Source organism: Parus major, chromosome 3 (genome assembly GCF_001522545.3).
Source record: "Parus major isolate Abel chromosome 3, Parus_major1.1, whole genome shotgun sequence".
NCBI classification, from domain to species: Eukaryota; Metazoa; Chordata; class Aves; order Passeriformes; family Paridae; genus Parus; species Parus major.
Window position 1 is genome coordinate 93,345,398 of NC_031770.1, and position 15,638 is coordinate 93,361,035.

The window sequence follows — 15,638 nt, forward strand, 5'->3', positions numbered from 1 at the left end:
TTTAGGTGTCTAAACATGGATTAAAAAATAGTATCTATTGATCACACTTTTTTCCTTCCTTAAATATGCTAAAACAGTCCTCCCCTGTGCTCCCATTTATGGATAAACCTGGCAAGTTTTCAAAAGAAATACAGAATTTGATGGAAGTGGGTCACTGTGATTATTTTCATTATGTCAGGTCCCTAATACAAAGCTCAGAGTAATAGTAACAACACTTAATAATTTGTGCCTGTTACTCAGGAATCTCAAAAAGCATTTCTGATACACAGAGCCAAGTGAAGAATGTAACACATCTATTCATATTTGGAAGGCTTCTGCTATGTAAGTAGTATAGCAGTTTAGCAAACTGAGGTTTGGTAAGAGTCACATAACAAACCCAAAATTTAAACTGGAGATAGATTACTGCAGTAATAAATAAATAAACACTTTGTTTTTGTCATCTGAAATTTTCAATCTCTGATGTTTGTTTTTTGATTTGCTTTCTTCCCAGGACTAAGGCAAGCATTCTTCTAGGTTTGATTAGATTTAGATCTCTCTCTTGTTCCAGCTTTGTAAGGAAACAAAATGAGGTGCTTTATAATACTGAGGATCTGATTGCACTGCTTTTCTCCAGCCTTGGTTTCAATTGCCTGGGTTTTTTTTTGCAGCTCCTTTTTAACTCTTCTCATTTGTCTTGCACTTGTGCTTTGCCTCTGGAAGGCTGTGTCTCCATGTGCTGCCAGGTACACCCATGCTAGGGGGTACAATGTGGGGAATTCTCTTACAGACTGCAGGATTGGGGTGCTTTCTGTGGAAACTGAAGTGCAGGGAAGGTGTGTCTGATGCACAACTCTGCAATGAGAAACTCTGGCCCACTATGAAAACTTGGAGGGCAGGAGCTCTGCTTTGCAGACTTAGACATGCAGATCTTTAAAAAAAACAGATTCCCTGTCATTCTAGTGTTTACAAGAATTGAAAACCAACCAACCAAATAAGCAAATAAAAAGACTAATGAAGTAGATTGTATCATAAGAAATAAAGGTATTTTAATAATTGAGTGATTCTACAGGAAAAATACATACAGAAGAATGGCTCATCCATGTGGGGTTTTTTAAATGAGGTTTTTTTTTCTCCCTGTATAATCCTATACCATTCCACACACAGATCAACATTTCAGGAAAAATGGGGCCACACAAAGATTTATAATTTTAAGAATTCCACCTTGCTCTATTACACTACACTTGGATATAACAAAATTTTTAGCTCATTGAGTGAAGCTGGAACTTTGGATGTAATTTTACACCATACACAGCAATTTTAAACTGAATATAAAATTTACTTTTCACTTCTTTTACTTTCTACAGGTCATGTCATAACCTTAGTAACACACTTTTTTCTTTTGTTTTACTGTGCCATAGGTTAAAGTCTTATCAGCCACAGTCTTTTCAGCAATGCCAGTTCAATAAGAGTTCACTAAGCCAAAATTCTGTTTTTATCCACAACGTAATATCTTTAAGCCACATCTTGCAAACCTCCCTAAAGGACTCGAATGCAATGCTGCAGCAGCCTGGTAGCACAAGCATAGCCACTGGCAGTGCTAAGTCATGAGCTTTGGATTTCTGTACAACAGCTTACAATGAAATGTCTTATGAGATGTGGCTGAGGCAGTCAGCAAGGAAGTTTTGAATACCAGTGTGTTTCTGTGATGGAGAATGTCTTTGTTCTGTTTCAAACTGCATTTTTCCAGGCACTGAAAATCATTCTTCCGTAACAAAGTTAAAAACTGTGCTTTTAGCAGACAAATATTACCATAAGACAGCACAAAACTATTTTCTTTGAATATTTATGCATTTTATAACATTGCTTACTCAAAGATACCTTGGTTTTTCACAGGTGGGAAATATAAAATACTGGATTAAAAAAGGAGTGATAGTAATAAGCATGAGAAATTTCTTACAGATTATTTTAAACTTGATAGCATACAGATTTATAGCACAATATCAAACAGTCATTTTGAAAAATGCATAAAAAACTAATAAATGTTCCATTAAATAGAATATGTCGCTTCTTTTCTTTTACACTGGATGATTGTTTTGTTCATTCTGTGGTTGAAATTACAGATCACTGCAATCATGGATCTCCTTCTTTATCCTGCAGTTGCAGAGTTGGGTTAGGCAGCAGAACTGAATTGTCTTGCCCTGGTACTACCACTGGTGCTACAGGTGGTACTCATGCTGTTCACCACTGCACTGGACTGCCCTGCCACGTGTCACTTTGTCAAGGTAAGCAAATTTACCAGAAAAGTCACTGGTCATTTACACCGGTAAAAATGACCACTTACTCTGCAATCAAGATATTTTCTATTGCTGACCTAACTTTGTGAGCACTGTCTGCCTGCAGAGAAAAGCCAGTATACCTGGAAAGTTGTAATTCTACAGGAATAGTGACAAACTCCTCCATATAAAAGTGTGGGCTGTGGAACTACAAGGAACCCATATTCAATTATATATGCTGGATTTCTGCAGGGCAACTGATCATTATCTGCATCTTCCTAGGAATTACCTATGGGAAGTGCAGCTGCCCCACCAATATGGGTGGATAAGGAGTAGTCACCATCTAAATCACCCTCCAGCTGTGTTTGTACAATTTAGACATGGTGCTTCTCATCTAAGGTTCTGCAACATTATTTATTAACTTTCAGAAAGCAATTAAAACCCCCCATAAACAAACAAAAAACTCAAATCTCTTTTGGGCATGAGGTTTCTGTAAGTTATTCCCTGACTTACATGCATCAAAACCCCTGCTTGGGATAGTACTGAAAGAAAAAAAAACTAGATTTTCTTAATGTTACATTAATGTTTCCACAGACCTTCAGAAGAAGTGCCAGTGGCTATTTTCACAGAAGGGGTCAGCACTAGGCTAGGCATTTTTATTGAGAAAATCAATTGATTCTTATGCTAGTGTAGTTCACAACTTTACTCAGACATTTCCCTTCAGGCTCATTTAATGGAGAAAATCTGCATATATGTATGACCTGCAGAATTTCTTTGGACTTTTATGTCATTAGGTTAAGAACTTTTTTTTTTTTTTCCTAGTTGTTACACTTATTGTCAGAGATATTGTAATGTCCAAGTCTTCAAAAATTACGCAGTAAAATTATGCCTCCAGATCTCTAAAGAATACAAGGATCAAGTAATTAAAGAAAAATATGTAACATTTTACGCATTCAAGTACCTGCCACCTAAAAAATTCTCATTCTTTTCTTGCAGTGGCAGTGAAGAGGCACATGACCACTGCTAGGCAGAAAACGTGTTTATAGAAGCATCATGAAAAGAATTCCTCATTTTTGGAGGCTCAGGTCCTGCCTGTTGTGGAGCTCTCCTCAGTAGCATTATGAATACTTGCAAGATGAGCACACTGGTCACTGAAAAAACTGGGAACTGATTTGCCACCACTGGGTCTCTGTGATTAGTCACCCATCAGAGGGCATCACCCTTGCTGCATCTGTGCAAGGGTGAGAGGACTCACTGAGGGCCAGGCAACCAAGAGCTCTTTGAAGGAGACTAGTAAAAATGAGATTGTTTTCTTCTTAATACTGGGCTGATGAGGGGGTAAGTGTCAGCTTCCCATCTCCCAGCAATCCGGAGCTGTGACACCCAGGGGAGCTGCAGAACTTGCAGACCCTGTACTTAGGGAGCTTGTGGTTTACTTTAAACTGTGATGAAAGCAGCTTTTCTGGACAGCAAACTAGGATTTAGCAGAACACCAGGTACCCAGATCCCAGTACAGGTTAATGGGATGTGCTGCCTTCCCTCTGAAATTACCTCACTGATAGGTTTTCATCAGTGTTCACAAGAAAGATGTGGTGCAATACTACATCAAGATGCCAGACCTTTCTTTGCAAAGAACACAAAAGAGGACAGTTAAAATTTATCATCTACAAACAGATTAATTTGGTGTCTTAGCTGAGTTATCATGTGCCATCTGAAACAGTTCAATACTTGCCTTTGAAGGCAGTGGCAAACTGATCATCTGCAGGCTCCTATGCTACTGAACTCATCCAGAAACCTTGAACAGGACAGCTAAACCAGATGTTATTTGCTCTGAAATTCGAAGGAAACTTTACTTATTGGGTAGTTCTTAAGCAAAATGCAGGATCACTGAATTTGCATGCACACATAATGGCTGCTTACCTTCAAGATCAACATTGAGGCCAATGTGGAACTGCCAAATCAAAGATGAAGTTTTTAAAACAGTTTTGCAGACACAGAGTGATGAGATTACAGCACTGTGTGACAGCACAACAAACACAACACAAGACACAGCAGGCAATGCTATTTCTGAATCCAAACATTTTCCCTCATAGGAAATGTAAGTTTATTTGTTTTGATATCAATCTTCACCTTTCCTGAAGCATATTAATTTCTTGGTTCCAAGTAACTGTTATTTTTTTTCTTTTTACTGTTTGCAGTAGATATAAATTACTGACTAAATAGACAACTATATAGTAAACTATTATGGTATTAAAAGCAAAAGGATTTATGTATGTATTGACCCTATTAAAGTCAGGAGGAAGATACAGTGGAATTTCAAAGAAGTTAGTGATTTTACAGTATAATTGTAATAAGTGAACATGTAAGCTCATCAACAGTGAATGAAATAAAGGAAGGGAAAGCTATGGGGAAAATTAAATACATTATTTTAAATCCAAATAAAAGCTATGCAAATTTAAGTTACAAAATTCTTATGGGAAATAAGTACTGGTATGCAAATAGATCTACAGAAGATAAACTCTTCTAATTGAAGCCTATCCTAAAATCTCTGAACTCTCTAAGTAAAAGTAAGCTTCTTAAAGCATAATCAAATTCTCAGCCAGTATAAATCTCTCCAGCTTTAGCCTAAACTGAATTCCTATATTGGCATAAGCCCCTTGTGGCTAAAGCAAGTTTTATATTCCCTTACTGCCAAACCTAAGGGACATAGTCTCTGTTACCTGGTCTGCACTAAGCATAACACACAAAAGCAATGTAAGCTTTCAGAAAGTAACTCTCATCTGTATCTACTTTACAACAGACCTTTCTGTTAAGTAAAACTGAGCATGTTATTAGTGAACACCTGGGGAAAAATTTATTTGGATCTAAAATTTTAGGTGCTGTAAAAAAGGTGGAAAAAGTAGATTATTGTGGAGTTACATCTCACTGGGGTATGTGGAGGAAATTGTAAAGTAGCAAGCTGCCAACTTCTTTGGGGATCCATACTGGTTTTATATGCTAGTGCCTTGAGAACAGCAAAAAGCAGCAACTGACTGGTGAAAACTTCATAATTTTGGAAGCACTTTGGTTTTTAGTTCTGCTTTTGGAATAGTTAAATGCTGAGAAAACTATTGTCATTGAAGCTGAGATTAGAGACAAGAAAACCTTAATGATTCTACGATTCGATGAAAACTGAAAGGCTCAGCCATGTAAACTTTATACAGGTTTTCTAAATTTAAATCATCTACACAATTGGATAAATAATACCAAAACAGAACTTAAGACCCTGCTCCAAGATCCACTGGATTTTTATATGTCCTTAATTTCAAATATTTGTTCAGGAACATTTTAGGTAAGTGTCTGAAGAAATGGGTCTAACCTAAGGTCTCCTTTCAGGTTTGGTACTACTATGATCAAGAGGAAGAAGACATGACAAAAATCACTCTTTTTACTAGGTTTTGAATCAACTGAAGCAAATCTTTCTCTTGTGAAATTTAACTGGATAACAAAATCACTTTTTTAATACTGATCTCAAAGGCATAAGAGAGAAACCAAGAACTAATCTGATAAAATGCCTCTTTAGATTACACTGATATTTCTACACTGTGAATACACAGTTTTTTGCTCTCCCTTCTGTATGAAGTTATTTTGAATTAAAATACACCTCTGCTAAAGTCAGGGAAAACTTTATCAATGACATCAATGGGGTCAAGGTTTCAGCAACTTGGTCTAAGCATAGAAAGAAAAACACAACTCCATCTTGCATCATTAGCCCATGCATGGGAACTTTTTTTTCCATGCTAAAGAAAGTTAATAGGAATGGCAAATACTCTAGGCAAATTTGGGCAAATGCCACTGACTCCTGCATACTTCATTAGAAAACTAATTAACAATCAGAACTGAGTAATAACTTCTGTGGAAATATTTATAGTTCTCTTCCTGACTCTCATTATCCAGGACTAAAGCAGTCTCCCATATTAGCATGTCACACCAGCCTTGATTATGTAGAAGCATTCAGGAAAATGATCTGAACCACCTACAGGTGTGACTTGGGAGTGTATTAGTAAAACTACCTTTAATCCTGTGTGGACACAGCCTCAGAATTAAAGCACTTCTAATTTAATTTTGCATATATCAGAAACAAAGTAAACAAACTGAAATCAAGGTCAAATCAACAGAAAAATTATATATGTAAGGAGAAAATATAATTTAATCCACGTTTTAAAGACTTCCACGGTACAGTAAGCAAAATACTTAATTGCAAAATGTTTTGTTCTGAATGAGATTCACTTGCAGTTTTATTGAGATGACAATAACTTGCATTAAAGTTATTTTAAATTTTCAGCTTTTGGGAATAACAAGTTTTTTCTACAGAATTCTATGGAAAATATATGCTCACAATTTCATGAACCATAACTCTAACTCCATCTGTTAGGCATTTGGGACAGTTTTGTTGCTTAGCTAGTATTTATACTTTTTCCAATGCTGTTCAATCTTTTAATTTTCTCAGTGTCTTTGATTGCCTTATCCACAGTATGCTTCTATACTATGTATAATTCTATATTTCCTTACAACAGAAACCAAGTACCTTTCTCAGATTCTGGACTCCACTGGCATTCTCACAGTCACACATTATAGATTGCCAAACGTTTGAAAGGGCAGGAGATTATGTGTCTGTATCATATAATAACAATAACACTTGAAATGCTGAATGGGCTGTTTGGTCTTGACCTTTATCCTTTGCCAGCAAGAGAAAGTTAAATTACTGTAAATTCCATCATTCCCTGAAGGTCTATGCTTGAGCAGAAGCACACCTGAGTGCTGGGCACCCTGGCTGTGAGCAGAGATGGGTAGAAAGTAAGTGGCTGCTCAGATGGGCACAGGGATGTTCTGCAGCGACATTAAGGGGGACTTTTTGCAGTGGATGGCACTGTTCCACCCATAGGAATATGACCAGGTGACCCACATAAAGTTTTCCATCATGCTATTAACATTCCTAACTTCTGCTGTATAAAAGCAAAGGGTTTTTTTGTGTGGTTTTCTTTCTCATTACATTTAAAAAGGAAAAAAAAAAAAAAAGAAAAATAAATACATTTTGTGGAGACAAGTTGAATCCATAGTGAAAACTCATGGAATAGAAGTTCATCAGGCTTTTCAAAACCAAAGATGCTGACATAGTCTATAGAATAGGAAGCTGATTCTGACAGGACATGCCATGGGAAGTACCACACCATGGTTTTACTTCATGCCTTGTTTCTTTTCTTAGACATCATTGTCAGAGACAGGATGCTGGAGCAAATGGACTTTTGGTCTGATTCAGCCATACTGAAACAAATATCCCTTCACTGTTCCAGAAGGATGTTTGTCTTTTAGCAATATTGCTTCTCATTCCCTGTTTTGCATCTTTTCCGTGTTCCTCACAAACCTGGCTATTGCTACAGCTGCATGATAAACAGCCTTACACCTTCCCTTCTCTCCAGCATGAGGATATTCAGAGTCTTTCTCTGTGGACAGAAACATAGTATTTAGGTGTCTGCACGATTTATGTGAGGCAATGACTGCCTGCCTGTGATTTGGGCTAGCAGTGGAGAAAATAAGGAGTCTTTCTCAGATGTGAAGTTTTCATATCACATTGATCAATGCAAAGCAATAGAAAATAAAACAAAAATGGGACAATTTCTTGGAAAGAACAGGGCATTATGGAACTGGAAAATTGTTAAGAAATATATAAATGAGGCAACATCTATGTTCCTATTCTTCTGTAGGCTTGATAAAAGCTTCTGTGGCTTTGGAAAAGTTGTATCACTCAGAGGAGAATATTTTGGGGTTTTGATTGCTTAAAAAAATGTATTTGTAGATACACAATCCGTGACTACTTGGTGACAGTTCGCCAACAGTTCTTGTTAGTGTAGATGTGGAATTGGAAAAGAAAGTGGGCTAGTGGATAAACAACAAGAACGTGAAGTCAGGATGTTGCTGCTTGTTTAGTAAAAGATCTGACAGTGCTCGCTAGAAAATCTGTGTATTTTGGCTTCAAGCATACATAGTGCTTTACTATGAATCACGATTTGTTGTTTTATTCCAGTAATAGCAAACTTTGAAAAAGAGGCAAAAAAAGGTAAGCTGGAGTTTTCAGCAATGAAGATGTATTTTGACTAATACGTTGTCAGGATTAATTCACTAATATGTAAGTGAGTACTTTCAGATCATTGCACTGAAGTTGCACTACAAAGGAAGTATGTAATTTGTTTTCTCACATCTGAAGCCCATTATTAGTACAACAAATAAAGAACATTTTAAATGTCAGGGAAGAATAGAAATTACAAATAAACAAAATTCTGTCTTAAATCATACATGACATATAAAAAAGCAGGCTTGCTCACTGCAGAACAGTATTGCATTTTTGCCTAGATTAAAGAGCATTTATTCTTCCAACACATTTTCATTAATGATCACTTGAGATGTTTATAACACAATGGGCAGTAAACACAAGACCTATTCATCAGTCTCCTCCTGGTTACAGCCAAAGTGGCCCTTCATGCCACCATGAGACACAAACTCAATGAGGGTATCCTGCCAACTCCATCATCTTCCAGTCCCTCATCTTCTCATGCTGACAAAGAGAGCACTGGTGGGCAACAACCATGGCTTCCCTGGACACATTCCAGGAGTGACTGATGTTGTTGAGGGCTGCCCTCCTCCAGTGCCCATCAATCTACTTTTGAGTCTGACACACACATTTTCCTTTTAATCCTTTTTTGTCCTCTGGAATCACTTGTTCTTGTATATTTTTCCTCCAGCCCCTTCTGCTCAAAGGGCTTGAAGGGCTGGTTATGGTTGGGCTAGCACCTGGCTCTAAAAGGGAGAAGGACAGCTAACATGGTTTAAACAGGATTTAATTAAATTTTTTTTTTTTTGCTCCTTTCTGCAGGGCCTAGTGAGAGCTTATGTGCTCACTGCATCGCTGAGAAAGACTTGAGGAATAATTGGTCCCAGGAGAGTCATATGCCAGTGCCTTGAGATTCCCCCTTCACACTGAGTAGTTGCCTTTGTTATCTTCCCACTGCTGATGTTAACCAGCAGAACAAGCACTGAACTGGAATGTTTCTGTCATATTTTTCTTCGCCAATCTATTTTTGCTGTCCACCTTTTTGGAGTTTTGTTTGTGACTAATGGCCTTACAATGCTCGGAGCAAGAAGAGAACTGGGAGGTGAGCCTGCACTCTTCAGTGCCCTGATGCTGTACATTTGGATCAAAACTCCAGGTAAGAATTGGATCTCCAAAAAAAATTTAGGCCATGTCTGCTATAGCCCAGCAGACTCCTGCGGTGCAGAGATGTCACTTGAGGTCAGAGCTGCTGCTCTGGTAGATAGCTGTGTGGGGGAAAGTCAGTCCCCCGTTTTCCTCAGATAATTGTGGAACTACAAAACAAAAGGCCCCACCTGGAGATCTTTTCCTGTGTGGAGCGCTGGTATATGCATGAAAATATCTCAGGCTGAGATTGCCAGTTCACCAGACAGAGAAGGCCTGAATCTTCAATCAAAGTTTTGCTGATGACTTAAATAAAATGCTGGGGAGGCTTCATTAGATTTAACTCTTAACAACTGCAGAACACATCACTGAATATTCTAGAGGGTGATGCATGGCTGATTACATAAACCCTTCTTGAACGAGTCTGGGCAAACTCATGAGAGTATTTTTACGAGTTGAACCACGTACTCTGTGGCTTAAATATTCAAAATTAATCTCACAATTTTTCATTTTCATTAGATTTTGATAATTAAAGGTTAGAAATGCACTAGATTTCTTGAAAAACAGTTAGTGATTGACCTAATACAAAACACAGCCTACCTCAAAAAATGGAGAATTTCACCCACTTTGGTCTATAACATTTGTTTCCTGCAGACAATGAAATTTTAATACTTGCAACCTTCTGAGAGCACTTCAATCCAGTGTAGATATTACAGAGAACAAAACTGTTTCAGGTCATTTTATTTTAACTCTTTTGTGTCCAGGAAAAATTTTTGAAAATATTTATGAAAAAGAAAAGGGATGAAAGATCAGAGAGGTTAGGTAGTGGTGTGCTTTATGTAATATTCTATTTCCCATAAAGGTCACTGCCAATTTGAAGTACATCACAGCAAGAAATCCTGCAGTGGAAAATAATGGAATATATTTTCATTTTATTAAAATCTTGCATGTGAAAATTAGCATAACACTTGAAACCTGAGCCTAATACCATTAGCTTTTTTGGGCTTACTTGTGCTACCTGATGTACTTGTTATCCTCATGAAGTTCCTGTTTCATTAATACAACTTCAGAGATATTCTTCAGAAATTAATTTGCACAGTGTGCAATTACACTGTTGAAAAACATCTATTTCCTTTTTCAGTTATAAATGCATTATCCTTTGTCTAAATGGATGCTCTGTGTTTATATCTGATGAGAAGAATCAATTCCATTAGTTCTATCCACCTTTCCAGTCTTTTTCTGTGTACGTTTATTCCATCTCCTCATATTTATTTCTGGTTTAAAGCACAGTGTTCATCTGTCTTCATAACAGTATTTTTCCATGTCTAAGAGTCTTTGTCATCAGCACTGGCCTTCTTCTATTTTTGCTATGTCATCCCTGGAGACATAAAATCTCTATAATAAATCATAATGACAAAGTATAAATTAATTTAGCATGCATTTGCACGCAACAATCTGCTTGCTCTAGGACTCTTGGTATTTCTTGAACTGACTTACAGTTGATTCAACCAGCTTTCAATTTTTAAAATTAGTCTTTTTTCCAAAAGTATTTTGCTTTTCTCTTTTACACATTTTCTTTGGACAAAGATCTACATTGACTAACTTACATGCCAAGCCACAAACAGCTTTCCTATACATGTCAGTATTTAAAATCAGAGTGGGTTTGTTATCAATGAGAGTGGAGTTTGGCTAGAGATAGAATTATTTCCTTTCCCTCATAGGGTTGGACCTCACCTTTCTATTGGTAAGTCTTGAGAGTTTAGAAAGGAAGGTTAGACTATCTTGGGGTGTTTTCTCGCTCTTAAACCAGCTATATTTATGTTTTGTTTTAAATGAGAATTATACTAAAATCCCAAAAGAGTAGAATTCAACCTTTTCCAAATTGTCTAGAACAGCTTTTATGTAATAAATATGACTTACACACCTATGTATATATAAGTGTAAGTATTGTATATGAATGAGCTTGGACTTTGTGATGACTTGCAGAACTCATGTACTGCAGTCATCTAGAAATCATATTCCTTAAAATGGTGTATTGTCTCATATGATATGTATTTTCTCATACACATCACATATGTTTTAGCTTGAAGTTGGCTAGGGAACTGCTAGGAAGTATGGGGGAAAACACAAAGAAGAAAGTTTTGTCCTGAACTCTGCTGTTATTAGTTGCTGAACCTTCCTCCCTTTCTGAAGTTCAAAAGATATAGCCCTGGCATTGTTTATTTTTGTGAACTTTGATATAGTTATAAGTAGATGTCCACAGCAAACACTCCAGAAAGCTAAGATGAAAAAGGCAAAACAACACAGTGTTGCTCTCCACAAGTTAGAAAGGGAGAATAACCAAGATATGACATCTGGGCATTTAAATTTTCATTAGATAAATTCCAGACTGGGACTCTGGCACTATCAGTGTCTAGAAAGTGAAAAACACATGGGGGTAGGAATCCAGGAAAGGATATACAGATACTCCAGTGCCTATGCTGTATTTTGGCATGGTGCTATAAAGACAGTTTTCACCATGAAATGGCTAACAATGGGCTCCTGCAGAGGGACAGGGATGGCTCCCTAATGCTTGCAATGTGTGCCTAACACTGCTGGGAGATGGCAGATCTCAGCTTGCTAGTGTGGTTTCCAACAGCCTGGTTAAGGTCTAGGACCAAGTGCAGCTGACAAGGTTGGCATTGGTGGCAGCAGTGGTGGATGTGTCATCTCTAGCACAACATAGGATTGTTTTTACTTCTTGCTTGTAACAGCAGCACAGCAGGCAGCTGTGTTCAGGCAGCCACAGCAAGGTTAGTCTGTCAGGAAGGGTGACAGACCCCTCACATGACATACTGACTGTGGCACAGATGAGAGAGAGATGCCATGAATAGTAACTGGGATTTGAAAGGCAAATGCTGAGAGCTGCTGGGATGGATCCAGTACCTGAAACAATTGTGCATGTACCTGAAAGTCTGGTAATATCCAAAGCAGCCTGGAGTCACTGAAGTAGGCTAAAGCTACTAAGTGTCATGGAGTTACTTGGTATGACACAGGGAATCACCTCCTTACTGCTTTTCACTTTTCTCATATTTGCCCTCTCTCTCCTGAGAGCCTAGTTTAGGCCAGCAAAAGAACTCCATCCTTTTCTCTCCTGGGCCAGAGCCTGGAGTAAAAGAGGAAAGGAGAAACATATTTTTCAGCAGCATAATGTTTTGCCAGGTCATGAAGTGGCTGCTAAAACCATGTTGTCTGGCTTTGCTTTCAAAACAGCTCAGTGCTCCTTGGGAATCAGAGACAAAGGCTGCATTTTCTGTTACTTCTCTCACTTTTTTTTTTCCCCAGCTCTATGCTCCCTTAAGGGAGACAGGATCAGAGTTCAGAAGAGAAATCATCAATTTTTTCTCATAATGATATCTATAAAGATATTCATGGCATTTTAAACATCATGCAAGGAGTTTCAAACAGGATTTCACCTGAATACAACCTTCATTTCAACAACTTTGTATTCAGCTTTCCCCTGAATACAACTTAGGGATACGTGACAATATAGTTTCTTAGAGGAAGAAACTTTGTATTTAAGAGTTTTGTATTCTTTTTCACCCCAGGACGACCCAGTTGACAAATGTCGGCTTCTTACTCGGGAAAAACAAATTTGATGAGTTTTATATAATTAATTTTAAAAGGAAATAATAAATTTATAAGCTCAAATCTGTAGAACAGATCAGCAAAAAATAAGATTCCTCTCAGAAGAATATGAGATAGTGCTCAGCCATGCCCTAGGGTCTTGAAGATAAATAGAAAACATGAACTGGGATTCTCACCTCTCTAAAGTCAATTGGATTGATTTTCAATGACCAAAGTAAAGCAAATTTTTCACAATGAAGTCCAAGATCTTAGGAGAAAACCTAAGTGGGAAAAAAAAATCAAAATTAATAAAAATAAAAAAGGGCATGTAGTTAATTTTGTGTGTATTGGGAATGCTGTGTGAATTTCTTAGTGAGAAAACTGAGCAGAGTCATAAGTATTTGCAGTATTTAAGCCTAATAGTAGGGTTGGTGTTTCAGGCAGCCATAAGAAAAATAGCATAAGGAAGGCATTGGATTAAAATAGTAGGGTCATGTGGTGAGAAGTAACTTATTTGATTTTTTCAAGGTCTAAATACAGAATTCAAATAAAATAAAATGGTTGTTTTCTGCTTAGCGTTGCACAAACATGTGCCAATATAACTTAGAAATATTTTTGTTTATAAATTTGAAGGAGTGAGAGGTTAAAGAACTAGTTATAAATTGACCTGGCCATCTAGAGGAAATCCATGCTAAACCTGATCTGTCTTTAATAACCAAGAATGTGTTTTGTGTCCTACCCTCTCGAGATTCAGTTAATATTAATGCAAGCAAGATGTGAAAGGAAATTTTGTTCTTCACTTTTTAGTAACTTTTAGTCTCGCAAGAGAAGGGATTGAAAATGAGATAAAGAAGAGTTTGTTTGAAAACTTATTGCAAAACTAAAGGCTTTTATAGAGTCCTTCAAACATTTGTGCACTTGCTTTATGCTCATTGATATAATTTTGTGAAATTCATTTTCAAGACAGAGGATTAAAACTGCACTGGTGGAAATTCTGTGGCTACAGGTCCAAGTGAAGTGAATGCAACTTTTGTGGAGTCAGCTACAAATTATAGTTAGCTACACAGCATTCCTACGCCATTACAGAAATCCTGAATCAGTACAAAAGAGAATTTATAGTTAAAACTGGGATGCCTCTGAGGTTAGCTTAATACATAAGACATTTTATGAGAGAAAAAGTTACTTTCTCATTGATTTGCAGATCTCGAATCTGTGGGTGACCTGCCACTGACGGGAGCTGAAGGCAGCGCACGAGCAGCCGGCCTGCAGGAGCTGGTGTTCCTGCCGCGGGGAGAAGCCTTTTCCAGTCCAGCAGGTAGGTGCACATTGCAGCCAAAAACAGCCTCAGCAAAGCACTGCTGCTCCCTGATCGCTGCTGCTCGGCCCCGAAGGGATCAGGCAGTCACAGCGAGACTTGCAAGTCTATTAAGAGGGATCCTTGAGCGTTATGGCCTTTCACTGGTGAAATCATAGCAGCATTAAGCGAGAAAACAACTGAAAAAGGTTGTTCTAGAGTAGTTTCCTAGGTCTTTGGATGTCTAAGCCTAATTCACAGATCAAAATAATGGATAAAGGAGTGCTTAGGTGGGGGTTCTAATGGAAAAGTATCCTAGCAAATCTATATGAAAACTAAGAATCAATGAAAATCCCAGCGGTACACAGGGCATTAAATCTGGATCGTTCAGCCATCAAACTGGGAGCTCCAGGCACTCTCTGGGCTCCAGCACGGATGCACCAGGCTTTTCCACCCTGGCTGCAGGGCTCCATGGTCAAGGGGAGCAGGCCCGTGGTCCAGGCTGGGGGGACTGGCTGTGCAGCCTTCCCTTCCTCACAGGCACCCGCGGTGACCCGCGGGGGAACACAGCTGTGCACGGGTGGGAAAAGCAGCAGGCACACAGGTGGGTGTGCTGGTGAGCACACAGGTGGGTATGCTGGTGAGCACACAGGTGGGTATGCTGGTGAGCACACAGGTGGGTATGCTGGTGAGCACACAGGTGGGTACACGGGTGGGCACACAGGTGAGCACACAGGTGGGTATGCTGGTGAGCACACAGGTGGGTACACGGGTGGGCACACAGGTGGGTACACGGGTGGGCACACAGGTGGGTACACGGGTGGGTACACAGGTGAGCACACAGGTGGCCACAGTGGCAGGGTACACAGGTGGGCACACAGGTGAGCACACAGGTGGGTACACGGGTGAGCACACAGGTGGGTACACGGGTGGGTACACGGGTGGGTACACGGGTGAGCACACAGGTGGCCACAGTGGCAGGGTACACGGGTGAGCACACAGGTGGCCACACTGGTAGGGTACACGGGTGTGTACTCCAGGACCATTTGCAGAGCTGTCGGGCCATCTGTGGCGCTCTGCGGGCGCCGCTACTCCAGCTACGCAGACGGGTCCAGCTTCACCTCCGAGTGCCCCGCGTTACCCTCACACACATTCTGCTGCCACCGCTGGCCGGGCAGCGCCCCCCGCACCCTCCACAGCACCGGTCGGCGCTCGGCGGCTCCTTTTCCTGAGGACCCCTCCCGTGCCGCGGGAG